Raw genomic sequence first — 13,586 nt, 5'->3', positions numbered from 1 at the left:
AGTTTTGGTTAACTGCAATAATTCTTGGTAATTTTGAAGAATTATAAGTTCTATGTAATCTAAAGAAAAGTGCCATTATTTAATTCCTACTTATTATTAAAATATTTATGATCTCTTACAAGAGTATTAATCTACATTATAGTAATAAAAAGTTTGGAAAATGTTGCTAAAGACAACTATTTTTAAATAAGCTATTTTAAATATTTCAAAACTATTGAAGAATCTGAATCAATCTCCAATCATTGGGCCCGATGCCTTCAGATGGTGCTTTCCTTCAAGCAGATGCAAAGGCTCTGTATGGGAAAGGGTTAAAATAGATGCAGTTACTACAGATCCCGTGAGGAGAGAGAGGGCAGAGGGGCAGGGTGTGTCAGGAGCCCGGAGCCTGTGCCCCGGCGCAGGGCTGTGCTGGGCAGCAAGCGCAGCTCTGTGCGCCGGCTGCTCACAAAGATGTGCGGCTCACCTTGGCCGGCCCAGAGAGCATCTCCAGCAGGAAGCTTTTCTTCACACAGGGCCACTGCCTGTGCTCCTCCAAAAGCCTGCCCTGCCTACCTTCAGCATCCTGTTTGTATCCCTATTCATTCCAATCAGCCTGGCCATTTGCTTTTCTATTTCTTTCGTGGCCCGGCGCATTTGCTCCATGTCTTTGAATCTCTTCCTAAGGAGCCGCCTTCTCCGCTCGCTTTCCACCTTCCTCCTTCTGGCCTTTTCCTCAGCTCTCTGGGCCGCTGCTCTCTGCCTCGTGGCTGCCCTTCTGCACCTGAGCCACCAGCCCAAAAGCAGGAGCAGCGGCTGAGCAATTTGCCAGAGCTGGTGCAGGTAGCGCAAGGCAGCCAGGAGCCAGGGTCCCCAGCCAGGCTCAGCTGGCTCTGGGGGGGCCGGTTTCATCTCCTCTGCACGGGGCTGCCCATCCCCGTGAAATCTGTCCACCACGGAAAGTGGGAACAGGAAGAGGAGCAGCACAAGCCCAGCCAGGACTGCTCTGTGCGCCATGGTCTGCAGGAGGAGAGAGACAAGGCTTTCACTGGGGCTGCCAAGGGAGCTTGTGGGGGCTGAAGTGAGGCCCAGAGGCGCAGGGATGTGAGGGCAGAAGCAGAGGGCCCCGGGCAGCTGGCAGGCAGCAGGGCCTGTGCCAGTGGGCCAGCAGCAGCAGCCCCGTGCCCCGGCCAAGGCGCCGGCCCCAGGGGCTGGCCCTGGGTGCAGGGGGACAATGCAGGCCCGGGTGCGGCGCTTGTGGCCCGGCCCTGGCCCGGCCCAGCCCCGCCACGTGCGCACTCACCGCTTGCCCAGGCTGTGCTGGGCCAGCGTTACCTGCGGGGGCCTTTTCCAGCTGCCCCCATTGTGACACGCTGCCCCTGGTGTCACAGGGGCCAGAGGCATCACAGCCGGGCCAGCCCTGCCCTTGGTGCCCAGCCCAGCTCAGGGGCTCCCAGTGGGCCCAGCAATGAAAGCCCCGGCAGGCAGCAAGTGCAGCCCCTCTGGGAGGGGATGGGCCCCAGGGGCTCCCTTCACAAAGCAGGCAGAAGTCCCCACTGATAAGTTTCCAAAGGGAAAAGATTACAATCAATAATGTTGAGTAGGATACATATTATCAACTATGAAAACACCTGAGGTGCTTTTCCTAATGGGACTTGTTCTTCTGTCAGTGGGGTTGGGTGATGGTTGCTCAGTTTTTCTTGCCTGAATATTCCCTGATCCAGTCCATCCAAGACTTCTGTGAAACCTTCCCATTGTCAGACAGCAGAAATAAAGAACTGCAGTGAAACCACTTCTAGTCCCCTTCAGATCAAGAAGGTGCAGGGGGGTGGTTCTGGCAGAGAGTTTGAGCTGCTCTGGACAGAGTCGCACTGCTGTGTTAGCAGGGACTGGCTGCTTGTGTTTTCCTTTGGATGAAAAGATTCTTCCTTGTGTCCCCAGTGAACACATGGAGCTCACACCAGCAGTGCCTCTTGCCTGTTCCCTGCCCAGCCAGACCTTCCAGCCCAGCTGAAATGCCCAGCGTGGCCTTTGAGCACAAAGGGATTGCAGAGCCAAAAGCATCTGTGTAGCCACCATGGTGTTCAGTGGCTGCTGCTCGGGGAAGGGCACTGAGAGGAGGCCACTGCTGCTCTTGTCAGAGCGCTGCTGTGCAGGGATGTCCCTCGCCCTGCTCAGTCCCACATCTGCCCATCTTTTGGCCTGCTCTGAGCTCAGGTGGATGCCATCTGCTCCCAGCAGACCCAGCTGCTCCACGGTAGATGCACAGGCATGGAATCCAAAACCTTGAGTATCCCCTGAGTAGCCAGGCATTCAGCTGTTCAGTTTGTCACGGCCCACATCAGGGGTTAGAACAAGATGGTTTTTCAGATCCCTTGTGACCCAAACCATTCCAGGCTTCTAGGATTTCTCCATGACTGACTTTGGTCCCCTCAAAAGACCTCCTCTCTCCTCTCTTCCCTCCACCTGTGGAGAATGCATTCTGATGCTGCTGGTGCTGTTGGACAGGTTGGTGGATACTCTTCCTGCCATCCCATGGGTGCAAGCATGACTCCTCTCTGAAGTCTTTGTCCCTGAATCAGTGCCTTCAAAGAACAGTTATCTCCCCTCCTTCCTTTTCCATTCAGCACTTGAGCAGACACAGCATTTCTCATCGTTTTCCACAGAACAGCACAGGTGCCAGTTCCCATCTTGTGGAGCCCTCTGCCATAAATCAGCCTGACAGGTTTATTCTCTACGTAATGGGAAATGATGACAAATGCAGCTGCATAATCTAGTTAGTAACTCACCATAATGACTGCTTCTGGGGGGATTTATGGGTTTTGTCACATGTGAGCTTTCAGAACTTTAGAGATTACATTTTTCACACTTTTTTGTTGGAATCTCAGTTTATCAGACTTTACTGCAGCATTATCACTTGCAGTACAACCCTGGACTTCACAAATGTATCACATCAGCATGAAACAGGCAGAGAAAACAAGAACTGTTGTGAATTAATGAGCCAGGTAACACATGTCTCACAACAGCGATGAAACAACCTGTGTTCTTCTTCAAGCCACAACAGAAAGTCCCAAAGTCTGGTTATTTAATTTTTTTTTCACAAAAAACAAGCAGCAGCAAAGAACTGAAACAACACAGCCAGGTTTGAAACCTGACAGATCTGCAAGGCTGAGTCTATCCTAGTTAATGGTGAAATGATGTGTGAATCTGTCCTAGATGTTCAAATGAAGAAGATTGATTCCCAGTTATAATATGGCTTCTAAGCAAAACACTGGGATTATATAGGAGAAATGCATGTGTCATGAAACAACCAAGAAATCAGAGAGACAGTTCCAAGCTCTACTGTGAAGGTCTGGGAAATGTTCAGAGTTACCATCTGTGGAGTTTGGTGCAGGATAAGCTGGAACAAAAGGCCATAATTACCCAAATTGATTTCCTTTGGGTTGGTTTGTTGGCTTTTTTTGGTTTTGGGGTTTTTTTGTTTTGTTTTGGTTTTGGGGTTTTTTGTTTCTTTTGCTTTTTGTCAGATAATGTTTTATAATACTCCAAGAAATAAGTTGAAAAGGTCAGCATGATCCATCAGACACAAGCAGGGGGCTGGGGTAGATGCAACATGTTCCTTGCACTGGAGGGTAGACAGAGGCAAGATCTGGTTTGGGGTCAATCCCACATGGATCAGGGAGGTGGCTGAAACCTGGGCTGGCCAAAGCCTTAGAATCACAAAATATCCTGGGCTGGAAAGGACCCCCAAGCATCACCAAGTCCAGCTCCTGGCCCTGCAGAGGACACCTCCCCAAGAATCCCACGCTGTGCCTTGGCATGTGCTGGTGGGCAGGAGCACACAGCTGGCCGTGGCTTTGGGTGCATGGGTAAGATGAGATGGTGAGGAGCATCCCTGCTCCCTGAGCTCCTGGAGAGCTGCAGACACTGATCACTGGTAAGGACAGCACCAGGGCCATGGCCTGGGGCTGGTGATCTGGTGTCTCCTTCCTGCTGCTGCTTTCTGCTACAGATAACAGCCTGGTACCAAGGTCTTGTTGCTGAGGTGATAAACGGCTGGGGAGATTCCCTCCCTGCTCTTGTCTGCACGAGTTCTTATGCTCAGCACCAGGAAGGATTGGGCCAGAATGGAGGCATTTGGGGTCTCAGGGCTGAGGCTGAGACAGACAGGCAGGCAGAGCAGCTCCTCCTGGCTGATGCAAACATTAGCCCTGTGCTGGCCAGGCCAGTGATCCATAGCTATGGGTCCACAGTGATGGTGGTGCTGGGTATTCACTGGGAGAAGAGGAGGTGTAAAATGAAGCTTCTGAAGCTGCTTGGGATCCTGGAAGCTGCTCAGACCCCACTTGACCACAGTGGTTGTTTGGCCAGCTGAAGTGATGGAATTTATTGGGCTGTGCAGGGACAGTTTTCTGTGCAAACATGAAGGGCTTTCAGGGGGGATGAAATACGGCCTCATAGTAGAAACAGCTGGGCTGAACACTCTTTATTCCAGCTATGAATCTTTGCCCTTAAGGGCAACGGATTCCACCTTTCATTAAACCAGAACTTGTTGTTGTTGTTGTTGTTGTTATTTTGAGGAACATAAATGACCTTTCTTGTTTATTTTATGAGCATTTTAAATCATCTTGTCACTTACTGCATGCATGAAACATGAGATGTTACCAAAGTGTAGCTCACTTCAGACAGGGAGTGCTGATAGTTGGCAGATCTGTACAGGTGTCCTCATCCTGGGTGCATTGGATGTTATCCAATCCAAGCAGGCAGTTTAACACAAGCAGCTATTTCACTGAGCTTAATTAACAACAGAAATAAAAACTGTATCTTTATAACAAAGTTAGTTTGACATCTACCATCACTCAGCAAGAGGTTTATTGTTATGGACACATAATATTGGCTTTTTGCAGAGATTAAAATGGATTTTCTATCTGTGGTGTTCAAGTAACTTTGTTATTGTCTTGGTTTGAAAATGCCAGGTGTCTGCTAAGGAAGGCAGGAGCCTCCCCTGGAATGGAAAATGTAAACCCCTCCCTCTGAATTGTTATAGTTTTGAAATTAAGGAGCTTTCAGGCAAAGATATGGGAATAGGAATAACAGTTCTTTTTTAGGAAAAATTAAAAATATAAATGCAGTAGTACAAACGAAAAAAACCCCACTGACAGAGTCAGAACAGGACCTGACCCCCTGTGGGTCAGGGTGCTGGCAGCAGTCCCATTCAGTGGTGGCTGCAGCCCTCCTGCAGTGCCAGGTGTGGCTCTGTTGGAGCAGGGATCCTGGAGAAGGGTGGAGTTTCCCTCTGAAGGTCCAGAGCTGCTGTAGATGGGCCTGGGAATCTTCCTTCCTCTGGGAATCCAGGAGGAAAAGGCTGATCCTCTGGGAATCCTGTGGAGAAGAAAGACAGCTGCTCCTCTGGGAATCCAGGAGGAAAAGGCTGCCTACAGTGTTCCAAATCTCAGATTCTATCCAGGTAGGAATGCTTGGCTCCTCCCCCTGGGCGGAGCATCTCCCAATGGGATGATGTCATTTAATCAGCCATGCAGTGACACTCAGTGGCCCATTACCAGAAGATTAATAATTAATAATTAATGGCCTATTAATGGAACACACCTCCCCAGAGGGAGGATTGGTTGTGGAAGAGAGAAACTGCCCCATGAACAGAAGATAACTGCCCCACCACTGACAGATGGCAAACAGAACACACACTTATCTTGCACTCCAGGACCTGTCCCCACTGGCTGTCCCCATTCTCCAGAGTTCATGGTGTCCAGGGAGGCTGCAGCTGCCGGTGCCGGGAACAAACGAGACGGGTCTGGGTTTCAGAAAGCTCCAGAATCCATTTCTGACCCCTGAAAGACAGGGCAAAGGCAGGGCTGTGGGGCTTTTATAGGGTATCCCAGGGCTGGAGTTTGGGTTTGTGTTGGATCGGCGGGAGAAATGTGGCATGCAATATGACTGATCAGCAAGTCTCGAACTTTACTGACAGTCACACATATTTATATTGGATTTAATAAAGCTCATACATATTGCAAAGGAGTGCTCATTATTGGTTAGTTACTTATCGGCCAACTACGCCTCCTTCTGCATTCTTGTGGTTATTCTGTTGAAACTATTCTTCATATTTTTGGCAAAAGAGCCTCTTCCCTATCCTGTTGTTGCATCAAGGGCATAATGTCCTTGCCTTATATGGACACTGACTGCTGACTTCTAGACTTCTCTCCTTCTTGCTTAACCAGGGGTATTATGTCGACGTGACCTTTCTCAGCCAGCCAACTGTCCACAAAGCTCAGCGGGACAAGGCTCCTGTCCATGCTCTCCCACATTCCACAGTGCCCAGGCCACACCAGCTCAGAGCTGCAGCCAAAAGCTTCCTATCGATCCTCTCTTGCAGAGGACACCAGCACAGAGGCACAGGTGCCACCTCCTCCAGCTAAGCCCAGGAGATCCACCTCCTCACCAGCTGCAAGAGCAGGACGCTTATGTGCCAGCTGCCCCTCCCAACCCCGTTCTTCCCCTCGTGCCTTGAAGGCGCATCCCCACCTTGAGACACCCGGGACAGGAAGAAGAGCTGGCCCCGGACGATGTCCTCGTTGGTGTGGAAAGGAAGGTGCCCACAGAGCAGCTCATAGAGCAGGATGCCCAGGGACCAGATGGTGGCTGGCTGGCCATGGTAGCAGCCAAAGAGGATCCACTCCGGTGGGCTGTACTCCAGCATTCCTATGGGACACGGGCAAAGCTCATCAGGCCCATGCTGCTCCCTCCCTCCCAGCCAGCTCCCGTTCCACAACAGCCAGCCCCTGCCCTGCCACAAAGCAACTTGGCTGCAGCTGGCTGAAGAAGGATTCCCCCTCCTTCCTTCCCTCCTTCCTTCCCTCCCTCTTCCCCCTCTGCCAGCCAAGGGGGGAACTCCACTGCGAAGCTGGGCCCCGGCTTTGGGCTCACCTGACATCCGGGTGTAGAACGTGTCCTGGAGGATCGTGCCGCAGCCGAAGTCGATGAGCTTCGCCTCGCCCGTGGCCAGGTCGACGAGGACGTTCTCGGCCTGGATGTGGGGGTGCAGGACGCCGCGGCTGCTGCAGTGCCCCATGGCCTCCAGCACCTGGCGGAACAGCCCCCGCCCCACGGGCTCCGTCAGGAACCGCCGCTCGTGCAGGAAGTACCAGAGGTGCTGACAGCGCTGCGGACGCTCCATGAGCAGTGCGAAGCCCTCGGGCACCTCGAACCAGTCCAGGAGCCGCACGACGCCGGGGAAGCCAGGCCGCGACACCTTCCACAGCAGCGCCAGCTCCAGGGGCACAAGGGCGCCCTTGCGCTGCGGGGGGACCGCGATGCCGTCAGGAATGAAAGAGAGAAACAAACAAATCACACCCCAAAGTCATTCCTATTAGAGAAGCAACCAAAGAAAACAACATAGCAATAACGAAGACTGTTGGCTTCTGGCTTCTTTCTTCTTTGCATGAGACCAAGCATTTCATGGGGAACAATTGCCTCTTGTGACAGTTTTGCCAGAGTGGACTGGAGCAGAGCATTTACTTTTCAAATAGAAAAGGAAAATCGTGTCAGTAATGTCATCTCTTTTCATCCTCTGTTGACACAGTTGCAGGCTGCCAAAAGACATGGTCTGCAGTGTGGAACTTGGGGCCAAGTTTCTTTTTCTGCCAGAGGATGAGGAGGGGAAGTATCCCAGAATCATGGAGTCGTGGCATGGTTTGGCTTGGAAGGGATCTGGAAAATCCCATGGCTGCAACCCCCCTGCTGTGGCTGGGGACCCCTTGCACTGGACCGGCTTGTCTAGAGCTCCATGCAGCCTGGCCTGGAACACTGTCAGGGATGGGACATGCCCACCTTCTCTGGGCAACCTGTTCCAGGAGAGTCTTTTTTCTGAATCCCTTACCTAAACCTAATCTCTCTCCATTTGGATCCATGCTCCCTTGTCCTGTCCTTGCCTGCCCTCGTACAAAGTCCCTGTCCAGCTTTCTTGTGTGTTGCCCTCAGGTACTGGAAGGCCACAGCTGGATCAAGGCTGGGTCTCTTTCCCAGGCTGAAGAAGCCGAGCTGTGTCAGCCTTTCCTTGCAGGAGAGGAGCTGCAGCCCCGGCACCATCTGGGTGTCCCTGCTGGGCCCCTGCTGCAGCGTGTCCACGTCCTTGCCGTCCGTGCCGGGGAGCCCGGCAGAGGCGGAGGCAGCGCTGCAGGTGCAGGGTCAGCGGCGGGGAGGAGACCCGGCCCTGGCAGCGGCTCCGGGAGCAGCAATCGGCGCTGGGCCGCCCGCACTGCAGAGAGCCGGGGCCCTTGTGCCTGCCCTTGTGCCCAGGGCGCCTTTCCCCGCCGCCCGCCCGCCCGCCCGCTCGGGGGAAATGCCCCCTGTGCCGCCCCTCAGGGCCGCCCCTCGCCGCTGCCCCGGGCGCTCCCGGCGCCGCCTGGAGGGGCCCAGGCCTCGGCCTCACCCTGCTCAGCCCGAGGCCTGGAAAAGCAGATTCAAACACCCACCCAGAAAGTGCCCCAGGATGCCAAGGTCAATCTTTTGTCACCAGCACGGCTTTGCTATCAGAGTCTGGACGGGAGTAGAAAATCACCAGGGGAAAAGAGCATGAACAAGTTCTGCCTTGGCACTACCTCAAGGCTTTGAGGGAGAGGCTCTGTGGTGCTTTCTTGCTTGCAGGGACACACAGAAAGTGTTGAAATGGTAAAAATAATCAAAACCCCTTAGAAAGAGACCCTAGGGAGCCTGGCCCCCCAGAAATGATGCTGAAGAGAGGCCCTTTTGCTGACCCGCAAGCTCAAGCACGTTTGCATACTGCTATTTTGCAACAGTCTCAGAAACTTGCATGAGAGGCTTCTCATGCATTTCCAGATATGGGACTAGCACCTCCATCTTATACCCCCATTGGACAAGAGGCAAATGAGACTTGTATGAGTTTCCTAGATCGCCTCAGAAATGCAGTAGTTTGGGCTCCAGGAATGTGCCCAGAGGTTAAAGCTGTGCTAGGAATGCAATTAGCAGTAGAAAATGCAAATCTCACCTCCAAAAGGATCCTGCAAACTTTGCCTAGAACAGCTAATGTGGCAGACATGACAGAAGCTTGTTTGGGAGTAGGAGCTCCAGAGGACAAGGCCACCTATCCAGCAACGCAATGGCAACTGCCCTTGAGCCACTTGTGCAGCACAGAGAAAACGGCCCCGACCGAGTTTGCCTTCGGTGTGGCAGCCACAGGTGCAAAGTTAGAGCCGTAAAGAAAAGTAACAAACAGCAACAGCTACTGGTTCCAAGGGAAAGTGCAGCAGATGTGACAAGCACGGGCACCGAAGCGGCGAATGCAAATCCACAGACGAGAGAGACGGAGCCGCTGGGACCCGCGGAACCGAGCGCTAAAGGGGGCGCGCCGTGACACAAATGCTCCCCGACAACCTGGACATTCTTCAATCAGCCACAGCCGGGAGCGCAGGAGTCGGTGTGGCAGCAGCAGCAGAAGCTACCTTGGAAAACACTGACGTGCAAGTCATCCCATCTACAGCAAACGGACCTTTGGGACATTGTCCTAGGGTGACGTTATGATGCTTGTATCCCCATTCATGTCTTCTGTTCATGCTGGATATTATGTTCTGTGCCTTCAAGACTGGCTCTGAAGAGTGAAAGTTTTGTTTTGGTTTCTTATCAGCCTGCTCCTCCACAGCTGGTGGGACACAGAGACGGGGCAGTACATGGTGCTGCTTTTGCTTTTTGCTGGGCTTTTTGCTTTGCTCTTGCTCCTGCTTTGCTCTCGCTTTTTGCTTCTGCTCATTAGTTAGTTTAGCTAAGCAGTCTGAATTTTTCCCTGGACTGTTTTTCCTTTCCTTTTTTCAGAATTACTTGAACCTGCTCTGGACTGGGAGCTGGGAAACACCGAGTGTTTGCACCTTGTGGCTGCAGCAGCTGCCCCAGCGCCGGAGGGACTGAGAACAGAGCGACCACCCCCAAGAGAGGCTTTCTGAATTTGTCATCCTTTTCAGAGCCGGGAAAGAGCGGTGTCATGGGTATTGTTCATTTTGTGTGCTGGGGGTGCTGTGCCTGTTAAATGAACAGGTTCTTTCCACTTCTCTCTGAGCAATCCCTCCCGAACCGGTTGGGGGGAGGGCCCTGTGGCTTTGCTTTCTGGAGGGTCCCCCGGGGAGGTTTTCTCTCAAATTTGCCCTAAACCAGGACACATCTCAAAAAAATTAGAATTATAAATAAAGAAATAATAATTAAAATTAAATAAATTATAATAAAAATGAAATATAAAAATCTCAAGTCTTCCTTACAATATTCCAATGGTTCAACCCAAAAAAACAACAATTGTTGCTATAATATTACCAATGCATATAAATAAACAAGTTATATACCAAGAAATCCCTTTTGAAAGTTTTAACTCAATGACTAATATACTTTAGATAAAAAACATCTAAAAAAGCTAGCATACAATCTAACACACCGTAGTGAAACAATTCATATTACAAATATACTAAACGCAAAACCAAACAGCAGTATAATTTCTCAGACATTTTAACCTAACAATTAAACTTTATCACCCTTAGATACTCAAAAACAATTAAAATATTTTTTAAAAATTTAATTACAGGTGAGTGGCTTTACTTGGATATTGGTTTTTGGATTGTTTGGGTTAGATGATTTAAAAATAGGACTTTTATAGGAATTTAATCAGCTGACAAGGTGGCACTCTGCAAACAGAACTGACTGAAAATGAACGGGACAGAAATCAGGACTGCTTGAAAGTTTTATTTGCTATCAAATACATCCCACAATGCCAGCCCCACACAATCCCCATCCCACTGCTCCACATTGGGATCCCACTTCTCCCAATCTCCTTCTAACCCCATCTCACCCTGATGGGTGTGGAACTGAGCAAGTTTATCCTGGGATGGAGTTTTTTTGAGGAAGGAACAAGCAATTTGAAGTGGGATTGAGCATTTATGGCTTAAAATGTAGCTGTTTTCAGTGGGATTTGAGTGGTTTTGAGGTGACAGATCAATCCCTCTTGGTTTTTGGAGTGCAAAGATATTGAGAAGAGCAAAAATTAAAGCCAAACAAAGGAGAAGCAGCCAGGTGTGTTCCCAACATGGATCACAGGGAATGTGAGTGACCAGGGCTGTGCCCAAAGTGCCTCCTCCAGTGGGGGATGGAGCTGCAGCAGCGCACGAAGCTCTTCCCGCACTCGGGGCACTCGCAGGGCTTCCCTTACCGGTGCCTCCGTTGGTGTTGGGTCAAGTGAGAGCTCTGTGAGAAGCTCTTCCCACACTGGGGACACTCGTAGGGACTCTCCCCTGTGTGGATGCGCCGGTGCCTGACAAGGGTGCAGTTGTATTTGAATCCCTTCCCGCAGTCTGGGCAGTGGAAGGGCCTCTCATCTGTGTGAATCCGATAGTGCAGGACAAGATCAGGGCTGGTCTGAAACCTCTTCCTGCATTTATCACACTCGTAGGGCCTCTCCCCAGTGTGGATGCGCCGGTGCTTGACGAGGGTGGAGTTGTACTTGAATCCCTTCCCACAGTCGGGGCATTGGAAGGGCCTCTCCTCTGTGTGACTCTGATAGTGCCGGAGGAGATGGGAGCTGGTCTGAAACCTCTTCGCACACTTGGAACACTCATAGGGCCTCTCCCCAGTGTGGGACCTCTGGTGCTTGATCAGGCTGGAGCTCCGGCTGAAGCTCTTCCCACACTCCTCACACTCGTAGGGCCGTTCCCCAGTGTGGATCCTCTGGTGCACGATCAGGTGGCAGTTCCACCTGAAGCTCTTCCCACACTCCACGCACGTGTGGGGCTTCTCCCCATCATGGAGCTGCTCATGGAGCACCAGCTCCGAGCTCTGGCTCCATCTCCGGCCGCCTTCCCGGCCCAGGCTGGCTCTTTCCCCCTCACATCCCCGCCATCTGCGTTTGCCGCCCTTCCTCGTGCGGCATCTCCGGGCCTTTTCCTCCCCGTTGGCTTCCTGCGCCGTGGAGCCGCTCAAAACGGCCTCTGCCACCAGGTTCTGCCGCGGGCATTTGTCCTCCCTGCTCTCCATGCTCAGCTCCTGCTCTGGGCGAGGAAGGACAAGGACAGCATGGGATTTGCCTCCGTGCCACAGGCAAGGGCAACGAGATCCCCCCAGGGCTGTGCTGCAGCTGGGGGCCGTGCTGGGCTGGGAGATGGAGCAGCACAGAGGGGAAAGGGGCATTCATCGCCAGCTCGCGGCTGTGCACACATCACAAACAGGACTGGACTGCTAGGAACGCGTCTTGAGCTGTTTTATTTTTCAGCATCAGTCTCATTTCTTGGTTATGACAATGGGAAGATGCCAGCAGCTCACATCCCAGGTAGCAGAAAAAAACCTTAATGTTAAAACTTACTTTAAAAGGTTTTTCACCAATCACACAAAGCAAAAGCATATTGACAGTGGTTCCATCCAAGCACTATTGGTTAAAACCATGCTCCATTACTTCAAACACAATACCTATTTGTAAGCCTTACAACACGATGAACAGAGCTCCATTATTAAACCTGGAACTTCCTGATATCTTGCTATATATACTTTTCTGCAGGTTAGGGAGTTAGTATAGATAAGTGTTAATGCACAGACCGTTGTTCTATTGCTCCTTACTTTCTACTTCTTCTATAATTTTTCTGCTGACCAATCTTATGGCTGCTGCAAAGCTATAATCACAGTTCTACTGTCTCTGAGGCTTGTCTTTTGAAGCTTTCCCAAAACCCTCTAAATTTAAGCATTCCAGAGACACTGACTTCCTCCTCACCTGCTTCAGTGCCCTGGAGCATCTTCCTCTTCCTCGCAGCCTCCCAGGGGTTGGCAATGGGAAATCCTGGTTTGGAGAAAACAAGGGATGAGCACATTGAGTTTCAACGTCCCTCTGCCCAAGTCCATCTCTACAAGTCACCGGCCATCTGGGCTCCAGTAAACCCTCCCAAACACCAAGATTCAGCCATGAAAAAGCCTCCCAGGAGTTCCCCATCCCTGGTCCCTCCCCTTTGGTGTTCAGGGGTTCTACCCTGTCCCAGCTGCTGGGGTCATGCTTGGATTGGGGGTCCCCCTTCTCCTGGGTGCCCGCCCTGCCCAGGCTGCTGGCAGTGCCAGCAATGCCAAAAGCTCCCCCCTCTTGGCTCTCCCCATTTCGGGATGCTGGGGCTGTTTGGGCTCCCGGGCTCCCTTCTCCCCTCATTCTCTGCTCTGGGCTGCAGCGGCTCCAAGGAGTCCCCCCTGCCCCTCTCCAGGCTCTTGAGGCTCCCGCCAATGGCGGCGCTCCCCCCTCTCTGGCCTCCCCACTTTGGCCTCCTGGGGCACACAGGGCTCTGCTCCTCCAGGCTGCCTCTGCCGGCAGCCGCCACCGCCACCCCCCGATGTCCCCCCGAGGGGCCTTTTCCGCTCACCCTTGGACTTCTTCATTCTCCAAACATCCCCCCAAAAACCCAACCCAGGGACCCCCCGGGATATCCGGGCTGGGCTCCCCCTCCCCGCTCACCGGAGCCATGGAGGGGGGGGCGATGATCCCACAGGTGGGGGCTGCGAATTCAGGCAGGGATCGAGACCGCGTGGCTCCCTCAGCTCAGCCTTGATCCGCCTTTGCCCCTCCTCTTCCTCTTCCT

The 13,586-nt window shown here is 52.1% G+C and overlaps 1 long non-coding RNA gene and 1 pseudogene across 1 annotated transcript in view; one reads left to right on the top strand and one right to left on the bottom strand.

Moving 5' to 3' along the window:
* The window catches only part of LOC139605190 (zinc finger protein 850-like), a 273,898-nt pseudogene that overhangs the window by 112,676 nt on the left and 147,636 nt on the right, over nucleotides 1–13,586 (top strand).
* LOC139605232 (uncharacterized) overlaps nucleotides 11,869–13,586 on the bottom strand; it is a 59,387-nt gene continuing 57,669 nt past the window's right edge. The window contains exons 2-3 of the long non-coding RNA XR_011684296.1: nucleotides 12,740–12,805; nucleotides 11,869–12,292 (exon numbers count right to left, since the gene is read on the bottom strand). This is a non-coding gene — a long non-coding RNA (uncharacterized lncRNA). The remainder of the gene's footprint in view (nucleotides 12,293–12,739; nucleotides 12,806–13,586) is intronic.

The sequence above is a fragment of the Agelaius tricolor genome, unplaced genomic scaffold (assembly GCF_023055355.1).
Source record: "Agelaius tricolor isolate 1412-34295 unplaced genomic scaffold, bAgeTri1.0.p SCAF_61, whole genome shotgun sequence".
NCBI lineage: Eukaryota > Metazoa > Chordata > Aves > Passeriformes > Icteridae > Agelaius > Agelaius tricolor.
Note: the sequence above shows the minus strand (reverse complement) of the source record. Positions and strands in the feature narration are given on the sequence as shown.